This window comes from Pteropus vampyrus, unplaced genomic scaffold (assembly GCF_000151845.1).
Source record: "Pteropus vampyrus isolate Shadow unplaced genomic scaffold, Pvam_2.0 Scaffold32, whole genome shotgun sequence".
NCBI classification, from domain to species: Eukaryota; Metazoa; Chordata; class Mammalia; order Chiroptera; family Pteropodidae; genus Pteropus; species Pteropus vampyrus.
In genome coordinates this window covers 3,779,311-3,791,879 of record NW_011888813.1, presented here as the reverse complement: position 1 = coordinate 3,791,879, position 12,569 = coordinate 3,779,311, and the positions used below count along the sequence as shown (strand labels likewise).

The 12,569-nt window shown below is 37.8% G+C and overlaps 1 long non-coding RNA gene across 1 annotated transcript in view; it reads left to right on the top strand.

The window, feature by feature from the left end:
- Nucleotides 1–4,247: 4,247 nt before the first annotated feature.
- LOC111737888 overlaps nt 4,248–12,569 on the top strand; it is a 107,706-nt gene continuing 99,384 nt past the window's right edge. Inside the window, exon 1 of the long non-coding RNA XR_002779609.1 lies at nt 4,248–5,223. This is a non-coding gene — a long non-coding RNA (uncharacterized LOC111737888). The remainder of the gene's footprint in view (nt 5,224–12,569) is intronic.

The window sequence follows — 12,569 nt, the reverse complement described above, 5'->3', positions numbered from 1 at the left end:
GATTGACTGTGAATACTGTGAAGGTGCCGTTGTGTAGGGCCTGACTCTATAGAGTAAGATTCGCTTTAGCAGGGCTTTGATGCCTGCCCAGTCTACCCTTTGGATGTGTCATCCTCGGACATGGCCCTGTTAATGCGCTGTTTCAGGCTGAAGCTAGCCACTGCGCGTGCAGGCCAAGGCCTCCTGGGAGGTGCTCTGGTGCAGGCCAAGTTCAGCCACAGCCTATGCCCTGCCTAAGCCCACCTGCCATGAATCACCAAGCAATCGCAGATGGCCACCACCTGTGGTGGGCTTGGATGTGCCTCAAGCTCCAAACCGAGGTCAGCTGCCGCTAGTGCTGGGCTTAAGGATGTTCAGATATGGCAGCTGCCTGAGTCTGCATGCTGGGAGTGGGGAGGGCTCAACAAAAGAACAATACGTTCTGCTAGAACTTCTGTCAGGAGAAACCCGCCCCTCCAGCGCTAGCCCTGAAGCCAGACAACTCAGTTCCTCCTGTATGTCCCTGGCACCTTTTGAGCTGCTGCCCCAGTGTTGGAGCTCAGAGCGGGTGAGTCCATCAGCAAGTGAGTCCACGTGCAGCCTCCTTAAGAGGCAGTCTTCTGTCTCACTCAGCCACAGTCTCTGCTGGTTGTCATGCCAGAAGTTGTGAGGACTTCTCTTCCTAGCCCTGAAACCCTGGGCTGGGGAGTTTGGTGTTGGGGCTGGGATCCCTCGCTCCTCTGGGGGGATCTCCATAGCCAAGATTTCTTCCTGATTTTCAACTGCCACGTGTAGGTGTGGGACCAGCCCATTCTGTGTCTCTGTCCCTCCTACTAGTTTTGAGGTGGCCTCTTCTTTGTGTCTTCAGTTATAGGACTTCTGTTCAGCTAGATTTCAGGTAATTTGTAATGATGGTTGTTCTGTAGGTTAGTTGTAACTTCGATGTGGTTGTGTGAGGAGATAGGCACAGTGTTTACCTACTCTGCCATCTTGACCATACCTGATGTTCCTTTATTTTTGAAGAATCTTAACGAGTTTCAGATGTTAAAAAGTAGGCTTCAAAAGGTTAAAAACAGAAATGAATTTTAGGCCCACACTCTGTTTGGCCATGGTTTTGTAATTCCCGGTGTGTGAATCAGCAGCAGAGCAATTAGTCATTGTCATAATATGCTGGTTGAAAGAATGACGTCTAAAGCTGAGGGGCACAGACCTGTCAGTTGGGGACAGCTGAGGAGAGGTGCCTTCCTTGTGTTTTAGCTGTGTAGCCTTCAGAGGGAGAGAGTGCTTTCCAGGTGAGCATTTGGTGTCAGTCAACTGAATACATTCAGAGCCCCCTGATTCTTTGGCGAGAGGAAAGGAGAGAAACATTTTTTCAAGCAGTTCTAGGTAAAGATTGTGCCTCATGTCTCGGCTCAAAACAACTTTTTTCCTCCTCCTCCTCTTCTTTTTGTTCCACTGGTTAACAATGACCCTTAAGTGTGGCAAGTTCTTGACCTCATCCACTGACCTGACAGACTAGTTCAGTAAGTGTCTGTAGTAAGCACATCTAGTGATGTAGGTATGTCTCATTAAGGTTCTCTTTTTAATTCCTCACAGAAAAGGTCATTCTTATATGGCAAGGGACAGAGAAGCTTTGGTGTTAGGTCATGTTAACCTTCCCCATATTTGGAAAAAAGCTCACCCCTTGCCACGTTTTGACTCTGATGCTGGGTCTGCCATTCCATTTGGGGCTACTATCAAAGAGCTCATCTGTCCAGCAGCTGGACTTACATAGGACACAGGTGAGAACTTAGATGTATACAAATATGGCATGTCACTAGACTCATGGGAGACCCTCTTAAGCTTTCTTTATACAAAGCAAAAACTAAACTTCTCTGTCAATTCCCTAATGAAATCAAGCTTAGATCATGTTGGCCAAGGAGCGAGACCTTCCAGAAGAGAAGGTACCTGAAAGCTTCAACTTCTATTTTTTCTCTCCTAGCCTTCTCTATTGCCAAACTTGGAAGGCAAGGGATCGATTTTGATTAGGGAGTTGATATTAAACATTATAGTTAGTGGATTATTGCTGTTAGATTAATGGGATTAGCTTAGCTACTGGGTGGCCCAGACGCAGAAGTAGGAGTATAAGCTTTGGGAAAGAAGTGGCCCAACTTCCGTGAGATCTTGGGTATCATCAAGGTAGATCCTAAAGCTCAGTACAGCATTGGAATTTGGAAATGTATCACAGTATTTGACATGCAAGTGTGTCTTTCAAAGTAGTTTGGGCTACCTAGGGAAGAGCCAATCAATAGGACCGGACAGTCAATTTCCTAGCTAAAAGGGTCTTAAGGACAGAATAACTATCAGGAGAGCTAGAAATGTGCCCAGCAAGATAAATAGGCAACCTTGTGGGCACATTCCTTCCCTTCTTTCAACATTAGGCATGCTGCTGCTTTTTCTTAAGGGTGCCATGCTAGTTTACACTTCTGCGACTGCTCATGTTCATGCCTCAGTCTGGAATACCCTTCTCACCACCCTCTATATTTTTACATTTGAAATCCTACTCGTCCTTTAAATTCCAGCTTAATGGTGACCTTCTTAAAGACTTCTCTGATCCCCCAAGCAGAGTCCCCTAGGCTGGGGGTACATATAGCTTGCAAGGCCTAAAATATTTACTCTCTGGCCCTTTACAGAAAAAGTTTGACAGTCCGTGCTCTAAATATGCACTGTCCAACATGGGAGCTATTCGTCATATGTGACTGTTGCACTCTTGAAATGTGGCGAGTGCAACTAAAAAGCAGAATTTTAAATTTTAATTAATTGAATTTCAAGTGGAAAAAAAAACATTTAGTTTGGTTATGGAAAACTTTTATGTCTGTTTAGAGCAACTTGGGCATACAAATCTATTTTTTCAGCTGTACATTTCATGAACTTTAGAGATGGATCAAGTATTTCCGACGAAAATTTAATTTCCAATTTGCAAAGTGCCATAAGTGCACGCTGACTTCTGAAGACTTAGTAAGAAGAAAAAAGAATGTAAAATATCTCAGTAATTTACATATTGATTACATGTCAAAATAATCATATTTTGTATATATTGAGTTAAAGGCACTATTAAAATTAATTTTACCTGTTTCTCTTTTCCTCTCTTTAATGCAACTACTAGAAACTTTACAATGATGTAGCTTGAATTATATTTCTTTTAGGCAGCACTGTTCAATACTAAGATTCAGAAACTATAATAATGTTTTATACTGCTGTGAACACATGTGTCTTCTCCAGATTGTAAGTTTCTTGAAGACTGGGATGTAGTTTAAAAAAATATCTGATTTACATGTCTTGCATGTAATAAGCACTCAATAATGCATAATAAGTAGAGCCTCCCCAAAACTATTCCATTCAAATGTTTCTTCTTGGATGTGTATGGGCAGTTCTTTGGGTTTTTAAAAGAGAAGCTTAGACTGAATTTCAGTGAACGTCAGGGGTTTTAGGTTTGTAACCACAAGTGCATGCTTACTGTAAGATTGATGTCTTAAATGGACTTGTAGAGGGAAAGGTGTGTAATGGAAACTTTTCTCATTATTAAGAATGTATATAAGTTCATCTCTAACTTTTAACCACAGAGGATGCCTAACTATATTATAAAGCAGATTATTGACACATAGGATGCATTTTTAAGGGCTCAGAATTAATCAGATATATCATAGACATGAAAAATAATATATCAGAATATACAAATAATATATCGGAAATACAATTCGAATTCAACAAATGTTTGTTGAACATTTACATTGTGCCAGGGATTGTTCTAGGCTCTTGGGATATATCAGTGAATAAAAACCAACAAAAATGTTTGTCCTTGTGGAGCTTATGTTCTATTATGTTTATTGTAACATGATAAATTAACAACTTATATAGTATGTTTGGAGGTGATTAAATAGAAAAAAGAGCTCAATAAAGGGGATCATAGCTGCAACATGGAATAGGATGTTAGGACAGGACTCACTAAAAAGATGTTATTTGGGCAAAGGCTTGATGAAAGTGAGAGATTTATATCCATAAGAGCTATCTGGGGGAAAAGCAGTTCAGACAGTGATGAGTCAATGCCAGGGGCCTGGGTAGGGAGTCCGTTGGTGTCATTAGGGAATAGCAGGAGGGCAAAGCAGCTGGAACAAAGTCAACAAGGGGAGATATGTAGGAAATGTAAACAGTGAGGCAGTTGGGGCCAGATCACATGGGCCTTGTTGGCTACTGTGAGGACTTTGGCTTTTCCTCTGAGAGAACTGGAGAGCCACTTAAGAGAGTTTGTGCAGAGAAACGACCTGATCTGGCTTCAGATTTAAAAAGACCACTCTAGCTGATCTGGTGAGAATATACTAGAGGCTGGCAAATATTCTGCAAAGGGTTAGAGACTAAATATTTAAGCTCGTGGTCTATGCTGTTTCATAACTATTCACCTTTTATAGCACAAAAGTAGCCATAGATAATATGTAAATGAATGAGTGTGGTTGTGTTCCATTAAAACTTTATTTACGGACATCCACATTTGAATTTCATGGAATTTTTATGTGCCTTTTGATTTCTTTAACCATTTAGCTCTCAGGATGTACAAAACCTGGCAGTGGGCTCGGTTTGGCCAGTGGGCAGTAGTAGTAGTTTGTTAGCATGTTAAACAGACTGTAGTGGACAAGAGAAGAACAGTGGAGACCATTTAATAACCTAAGGAAGAGAGATGATGGTAATCCAGATGAAGATGATAGTAAATGGTGTAAGAAGCAGTAGTATTTAAAATACTACTTGACTGTTAAGCCAAAAAGACTTGCTGATGGTTTGGGTGTGGGGAGAGAAAGAGAAGAATCAAGGAAGACCTCAAGATTTTGGTCTGAGTACCTTGAAGTATGTATTGCCATCAACTAAGATGAGTAAGGCTGTAAGTGAAGTGGGTTTCGGGGTAGAATATCAGGAGTTTAGTTTTGGACATGTTGACTTTGAGATGCCTGTTAGACTTTAAGTGGAGACAGTGAGGAGGTAGATAGATATACAAGTTTGGAATATGAAGCAGTGTTTGGTCTGGAGATATACTTTTGGGAATCATCACAAAGAGATAGTATTCAAAGCCTTGTGACTGCATGGAATCACCTAGGGAATAAGTGTAGACAGAAAAGACAAAAGAACCAAGGACTGAACCCAAGGATATCACATCATTAAGAGGTTGATACAAGGAGAGGAAGCAGCAAAGGCCATTGAAAAGGAGCAGTCAGTGAGGTAAGTGGGGAATCAGGCTAATGTGGGCTTTCCCTTGAAGCAAAGGGAAGAAAGGGTATCAATGAGGAGGAAGTGAACAGTGTATCAAGTACTGCTGATAGGTCAAGTAAGATGAGAACTGAAAATTGATCATTGGATTCAGCAACACAGACTCCTGGGTGACCTTAACAAGACTGGTTTCCCCAGAGCTGTGAGATGGAAAACCTAGTAGAGTGGGTTTCACAGAGCATGGGAGAGAAGCAATTAGCAGCAGTGAGTAAAGCCAACTCTTTTATTTTTTCTAATTTTGTGACAAAAGAGCCCAAGAAATGATGGAGGAGAAGTGAAGTCAAAAAGAGATTTTTTTTTTTTAATATGGGAAAAACAATGTCATGTTTCTATGCTGATCAGGGTAGTAATAGAGGAGAATCCAAAGTATGGTAATTTTATAATTTCACAATATCTCAAAGAAGAAAAGCTATACTCCATTTATGAAGAAATGGGCATCCAAGATTTATAATATAGAGAGATAAAATTAAAATATTCTCATTTAGTTAGAATAACTACCTGTAAAACTTATTGATGTTTAACTGGTTATTTTGTTTGCCACCTTCGAATTTAGAAGGACTTCTTCTTTCATGAGAAAGTGTATGACCCAATTCTGTTAAAAAGCTGAGCTGATGCCTAATTTTCCTCTTTATTAAATTTTCTTATAACAGAAGCATTTGATATCATTCCACTAACCATAGAGCTATTTACCACTAATTGTATTATCGATAAAAGTCGATGATGATTCTTCCCTTGAAAAATATTTCTCTATGTTAAGGCCAATGCCAATTTCTTCACTTTGTCCTCTCCTTCTTAGTTAATTCAAAGCAAGCACAATCAGAGGAAATACCAGCTACTAGAAAACAAATCAGTGATTGTCAGCTTCCAGGTTTCTATTTAACACTTACTTGACAGCTCTCGGAAGAAAGCTGTCAAGTAATTGGAAAGCCAAAGTCCTAGAAACAGTTACCTGGTTCTAGCTGAGATCTTTCAAAAGAAGTTTCTAAACATCTCTGTGGAATTAATACCAACATTAGATGATCTAGATTTTCCAGCCTGTTGGTATCTCCCTAAGCTCAGACCGAATAAATCAACAAATTGAGCTATGTCTTTCAATTAAATATCACTTAAATTAGGACATCTCCAAGTACCTAAGAGAACTTGGTATAAGACAAAGCTGATCGCCTTAGGTGTATCTGAGAAAGTTCATTCAATAGGATCTTAAAGCAAGTAGGTGGATTAGATGCTTCTGAACATTTCTCCCAATCATTGTTTTTGTTGTGGTTGTTATTAACGTATCAGAAGTTAAAGAGTTTTTGTGGAAATGGTACGCAATGCTAAGCAATTGCTCTAAGACACAGCCATATAAGTATGAAACTATTAGCCTCTGCATTTACTTTTCTGCTGACTGGGATGCGTGATCAGAAGCACCAGCCACAGGTTTCTTTCTCATGATTACCATTTCTACTCCTGAACCATTCAACCATTGCTACTACTATACTCTGCACCTTCTCACTGTTTCCAGCCTATGAAGATGATTCTTGAAAAGTTTTTGAATACATCCTAGATGCAGCATCAACTACTGCTGGCCCCTTTCCCCTTTGTCATTGTGGCCTGAGGGGCATAGACATGTTATTTTTAGAGATAGAAAAACATGAATGGTTGGAGAAGAGGGACTGGGACTTGGATAGGGTAGAAGGGTTAGTGTAGGTTGAGAGTCTTCCAGATGGTAGACAGATTATGGTTGCAGGATGAGTAGCTTTGGGAAGAACTCATGGCTGGATGGTCAAAGACCTATGAGTGCCAGAGGTGTGCGCTCACTTTTTCCCTCTCTTTAGAGCTGGGCTACGGATGGTGAAAACAGGTATGATGTCAGGCATCTCCTGTTTCATCTGGACGGTGGCATCAGTTGGTCAGGGTATCTCATTTTTCCAACATTTGTTGAAGCTATTAATACTTCCCCTAGTTCTTCTGTCAGAGTGCTTAAGGAACATTTTTGAGTAATCAGAGAAATATCAGAGAGTGAAGAGAGTGAAATGGTTCTATTTGTTGTTAATAACAAATCTTACGAATCCCATATTCCCACAGATCCACAAATCATTTACCAGTATCTAGTGTGGCGATATCTAAATGTGTCCACTATCATTCCAGAAGCACTTTCCACATATTGTCTGGAGAACTGAGGTGGAAAGTAATAAAATTTAAGCCAGTGATTGGCTAAAAAGAAATGGGGAAGATACTATATTAATCTTGTTTTTCTCAAACTTTTACTATGTTTAATATGGCCCTCGCTGAGAAACTTGAAAAGCCTCCTAGGGAACTGAGGCTCTTTTGGACTTTTTTGCAACTTCTTTTGGGCTTAGTGCCTGTGGCGAAAGAAACCGAGTAACAGAATAAGTTACAAATAGGCATTTTCAAAATATTTCCCATCTAATGGACAGATTTGTGGTTTTTGTTTTTGATGATAAATTTCTTAATAATTAGAATCCTTTGTTTAAATCCCATTATAGTGAATTATTAATACATCATTACATGGTTTCCATATGACTGAACTATCTCTATAGCGTGTTGTGACTCTAATCCCCCCAAAAATGGACTGCGAGGAACCATGTGGTTTTTTAAAACTGGGAGTCACAGGACTGAGAGACAGTTAAACCTTTTATTGTGTGCTGTCCAACAGCAATTGCCCATCACCTTCCTAATACCTCTCATCTAAAATACTTCAGTAAATGAAACAGAATATTCCAAATATTCCCAAATTTCCAAAAGAGATTCCAAAATCATACTAAATAGGCGACGGAACTGAAGTTATTTACATAATCTTGGTTTCTCTACTTTGTTCAAAGCTTTACTTTTTGCTTATTAAATTCATATGACAGGTAACAATTAGTTGCTTAAATTTCCCTATGCAACTTAGAGTAATACATATATGAGAAACAAAAATTATGACTTAATATGATTAGGCTGTTCAATAGGATAAATTATAAAGAGGATTTAACTTTGTGTTTAGCTTACCAGATGTTGTTACGAGATAAGCACTTTAAAATTCACTGGTTTAGATTTATTACATTCTAAAAATCTAAATTTCATAATGGCTAAATTATTGTAAAAGTCACCTTCAATGTAATATCTGTCTCCCCCTCTTATAACTTTAAAGGCATAATAGTCAACTATCTGCTAAAATTAGCCATTCGGTACCTTTCTTTAAATGCCACATTTTTAATTGTTAATTATCTTAAAGCCTAATATTATTATAATAATTTCCATTTAAATGTCTAAAAAGTATGCACATGATAAAAAAAAAAAATCGGCAGTACGAAAGAGTACCATTGGAAAAGTTTCCATATATATTGGTCTGCTTGGGTTGCCATAACAAAATACCACAGACCAAGTGGTTTAAACAACAGAAATTTATTATCTCACATTTCTGGAGGCTGCAAGTCTAAGCCTGAGGTGCTGGCAGATTCAGTTTCTGGTAAGAGCACTCTTCCAAGCTTGCTAATGGCTACCTTCTTGCTGTATCCTCACATGACCTTTTCTCTGCATGTATAGAAAGAGTCTCTGGTATCTTTTCCTCTTCTTATAAGGACACTAGTCCTGTGGGATTAAGGGCCTACACTTATGACCTCATTTAACCTAATTAACCTCCATAAAGGCCATATCTCCGAATACAATCACATTAGAGGTTAGGACTTCAACATATGAATTTGTTGAATTCAGTTTCTAACACTACTCAATACCTAGTCTCAATCTCCAGAGAAAACCACTTTAGCCATTCTTTGATTTTAGTTCTGGTGGTTACTGTAATTCCATTATGTACTTATGCACCTGTTTTTTTTGAACTATAGATATTTAGACAATATATCTTTTGACTGCATGTAATGATGATTAGGATATTCATTGACTTAACATTATCTTCTAGCTCCCAGCTTAAAAAAATTTTGCCAGTATTAATTTTAACTTTTTCAGTTGGTTGACTTTGTAACCTTAAGAAACAAACTTCCATTTCTTTATTTGTTAACCGCGGGCAGTCTCCCTTCTCTCTCCACTGTGTAAGATAGGAAATTAGCTCCTTTACCATGTCTTGCACCTTTCTGCTCCCCCCACCCCCATCTCTTGACTTTTGTCAGCAATATTATTATTCTAACTTGTCATGGACCATAATATTTATAATCCATTGGTAAGTATAAGTGAGTCATATACTTTCATTTAAAAAATGGAAGACCGGTAATGTTTAGAGTATTATGGCATACAAATATTCACTATAAAACCAGTAGTGTGTTAGCATCTATTGAGAAGGGAATTATATTATACCTGAAGTACAATTTTAAGTGATTTTTTAGAAAGGGAACTTTAAAAAATGATTCTCATGCAAATATAAAATAAACAATTTTCAAAGATTTTTTTCAACTTTTAATTTAATGAAGAAACCTGAAAAATGTTAAAATTAGTCCAAAAGGCACTTAAAAAGCTAGGTATATATAGGCAATTTACAAGTGTTAGGATTAGACTACTGGATTGAATGCAACGTAGTTAATGTCCAATGGGCCATAAACCATGCCGGAGTTATTTGAATCTCTATCACATAAAAATCCTTTGGGTAAGTTAAGATCTGTCCTTCTAGATTTGCAAAATAGCCCAGACAATAGGAAGTCAAGCCCAACACCGCACCAAAAAAAAAAAAAAAAAAAAAAGAAAAAGAAAAAAGAAAAAGAACCCGAAAAACAAAAAATCGCCTCCAAACCAAAAAAACTCCACAATCCCTACCCACTCCAAAAAACAAACCCAGTTATCTTTTTGCTTATTTCCAAGTTTTGAATAATTTGTCTGACATAAGTAAACTTTCCAAGTATTACATCTATAAATATGTCGTTGATTCACCCTTACTCTTGGATAATAATTTGGCTGAGTATAGGATCCCGGATATAAAATATTTTTTCCCAAGGCATTGAAAATGTTGCTCCATTGTCTTTTAGTATACAATATTGTTAATGCAAAGTTAAAGCTCAATCTGATTGTTAATCCTTTCCAATAGCTGACTTCTCTTTTTCTCTTGATTCTCTCTTAAGCAGTTTAGATCTCCCTTTACTTTTGATGTTCTGACATTTTATAAGGACTGTTCTACATTTGAGTCTTTCCTTCATTCCCTTTCACACGAAAAAGACACTATCAATCTTTATCAGCTCAGGAAGTTTTTCTCCTGTTTCCCTGGTAACTGTGTTATTTTTCTCTAGAACTCCTATTAGAAAGATGTTGGGCTTTGAGACTGGTTCTCTATGTCTTTCAACTTTTGTTTCATATTTCACATCTTTGTTTAACCGTTGATATTTGTTGAGCATCTTATGCAATGTCATTCTAAGAGATTTCTTCTACTTTAACTCCCAGGTCTTCTATTAAAGCTCTTGCTTTGGCAATTCTTTTTTAAATTTGCCAAAACTCCTCATTTTTGGTTACTACTTTTTAAAAAGGTTAGCTTGATTTTGTTGTAGGGCCCAGTATTTTCTCAAATTGATGTTACTAATTAGAATTTAAAAAAATAATATTGTTTCCAATTTATGTCCCCCCCACCCCACCCCCGGGGAAAAGTTCTGTTTGTTCAATTTTGTCTTTTTTTTTTTTTATGCGCTATTGATGTGCAGTTAGTTCCCTCAAATGTCTGGTAATTCTTGTGGTTCATTTATATTTTGTTCATTTATATAATGTCAGCAGATGGCATGTATCTTCCGAAGACATCTTTCCCTGACTGATGGTGATGCTTCAGTGTCACTAGCCAGGCTTGTTTTATGACATTCCTGCACCCTTCTGTCTGCCCCAGACCAAGAACTTAGCCCTATCTACAGCTGTCATTCACTTTCTTTAAGGTCGGGGTCTTGATTTCAGCCTGGGGCAAACACTGAGTGTGTCAGTTTTTCTGAGTGGAGTGAGAGGGGATGGGTAGGGCCAAGTGACATAGACTAGTAATTAATTATTCTAATTAGCCTCTTAGTCCTGTGACCTTCAGGCTCAGTGGTCTCTCTGAGACTCTGCAGGGGAGAACACATCCCTCCATAGTTGCAGCTTTATTCATGCAAGTGTTCTAGGCTGCAGCCTTGTCTACCCTGTTATTCTTTGACTTGAGGCCATAGAATTTCTGTCTTTCAGAAGGCCATCAAAGACTTTGGTCTGTCGTTGATGCTGTTCCTCTTGTTCACGGTGTAATTTATACTGCTTTATTGTCATTTCAGTGGAATTTGAAAGAGGAAGGTTAGTGCTGGGACTCAGTCCACCACTTTGAGATGAAACTTTTAAATTTTTTAAAACAGAGCTCATTGCTACCAAATAAGTATCACTCTACTTTGTTATGATACATTCTTTTCCCAAAGACTTCAAGCAGTTAGAAGTATTTGTTCTCAAACCACTATCGTTTTGTTCTCATAATTACAGTTTTTATCTTTTTGCCCTTACTTATACCTTACTGCCACTCTCATGCGCTGCCCTATAATATACACTCTTTTTCTAATTGGCTGCTTCTGATACACAGGAGATCATCCATAAAGCAACGGTCAATAAACTTTGAGAATGTTTTACGAGATACTCCTTTGAGCAACATACATAAACTTTAGGACATGAATTTTGTGACTCTTATTTTGACTGGCCTGAGGTCATTTATCCTCACTGATTTGCGTCTATCTTCAGATAATTCAAAGCCGCCAGATAAAATGAACTCTGACTAGGTCTTATAGATTTATTATCTTCAGTTCCTAGTATCAATACTAATCATATTTTCCCCTTAGCCATCATTGCTTGTCAGTGCATCATAATTCTATGTTTTTTTCACATAAAGACCACTTATAATCAAGATACAATATTATACTTAAGTTATTGATAGTCAATAATTTATTAATATGGATTTATTAGTAAATGTGCCAATTGTTTTTCCCCCTATTTTTAGTTTTAACACATATAATGGTAACCCTAAAAGAAGCTCACAAATTACAAAAATCAATACTCTAGGACTCAGCATAGTCATTTCCTAGAAAGAAAATTTATTTCATGTTGTGAATGCAAATTTTAGTAACGATTCTGTTAAAGTTACTTTCTTAGGACTATTTCTAAAGCATTATTTCAACTACTTAAGATAAAACACATTTATCTATCAGAATGTGATATTTTAAAATGTCACAGGTGAGAAACTACTTGCCAAAAGGTGACACATTTGTTTAATTTCATTAGTTACAAGTGGACTGGTGGGTAAGTTATTATTTTAGGTGTCCATAATATTTCTTTTAAGATATCCGAGTCTCAGTGATAATCAGGAATGGGTATGGCTATAGAGACAT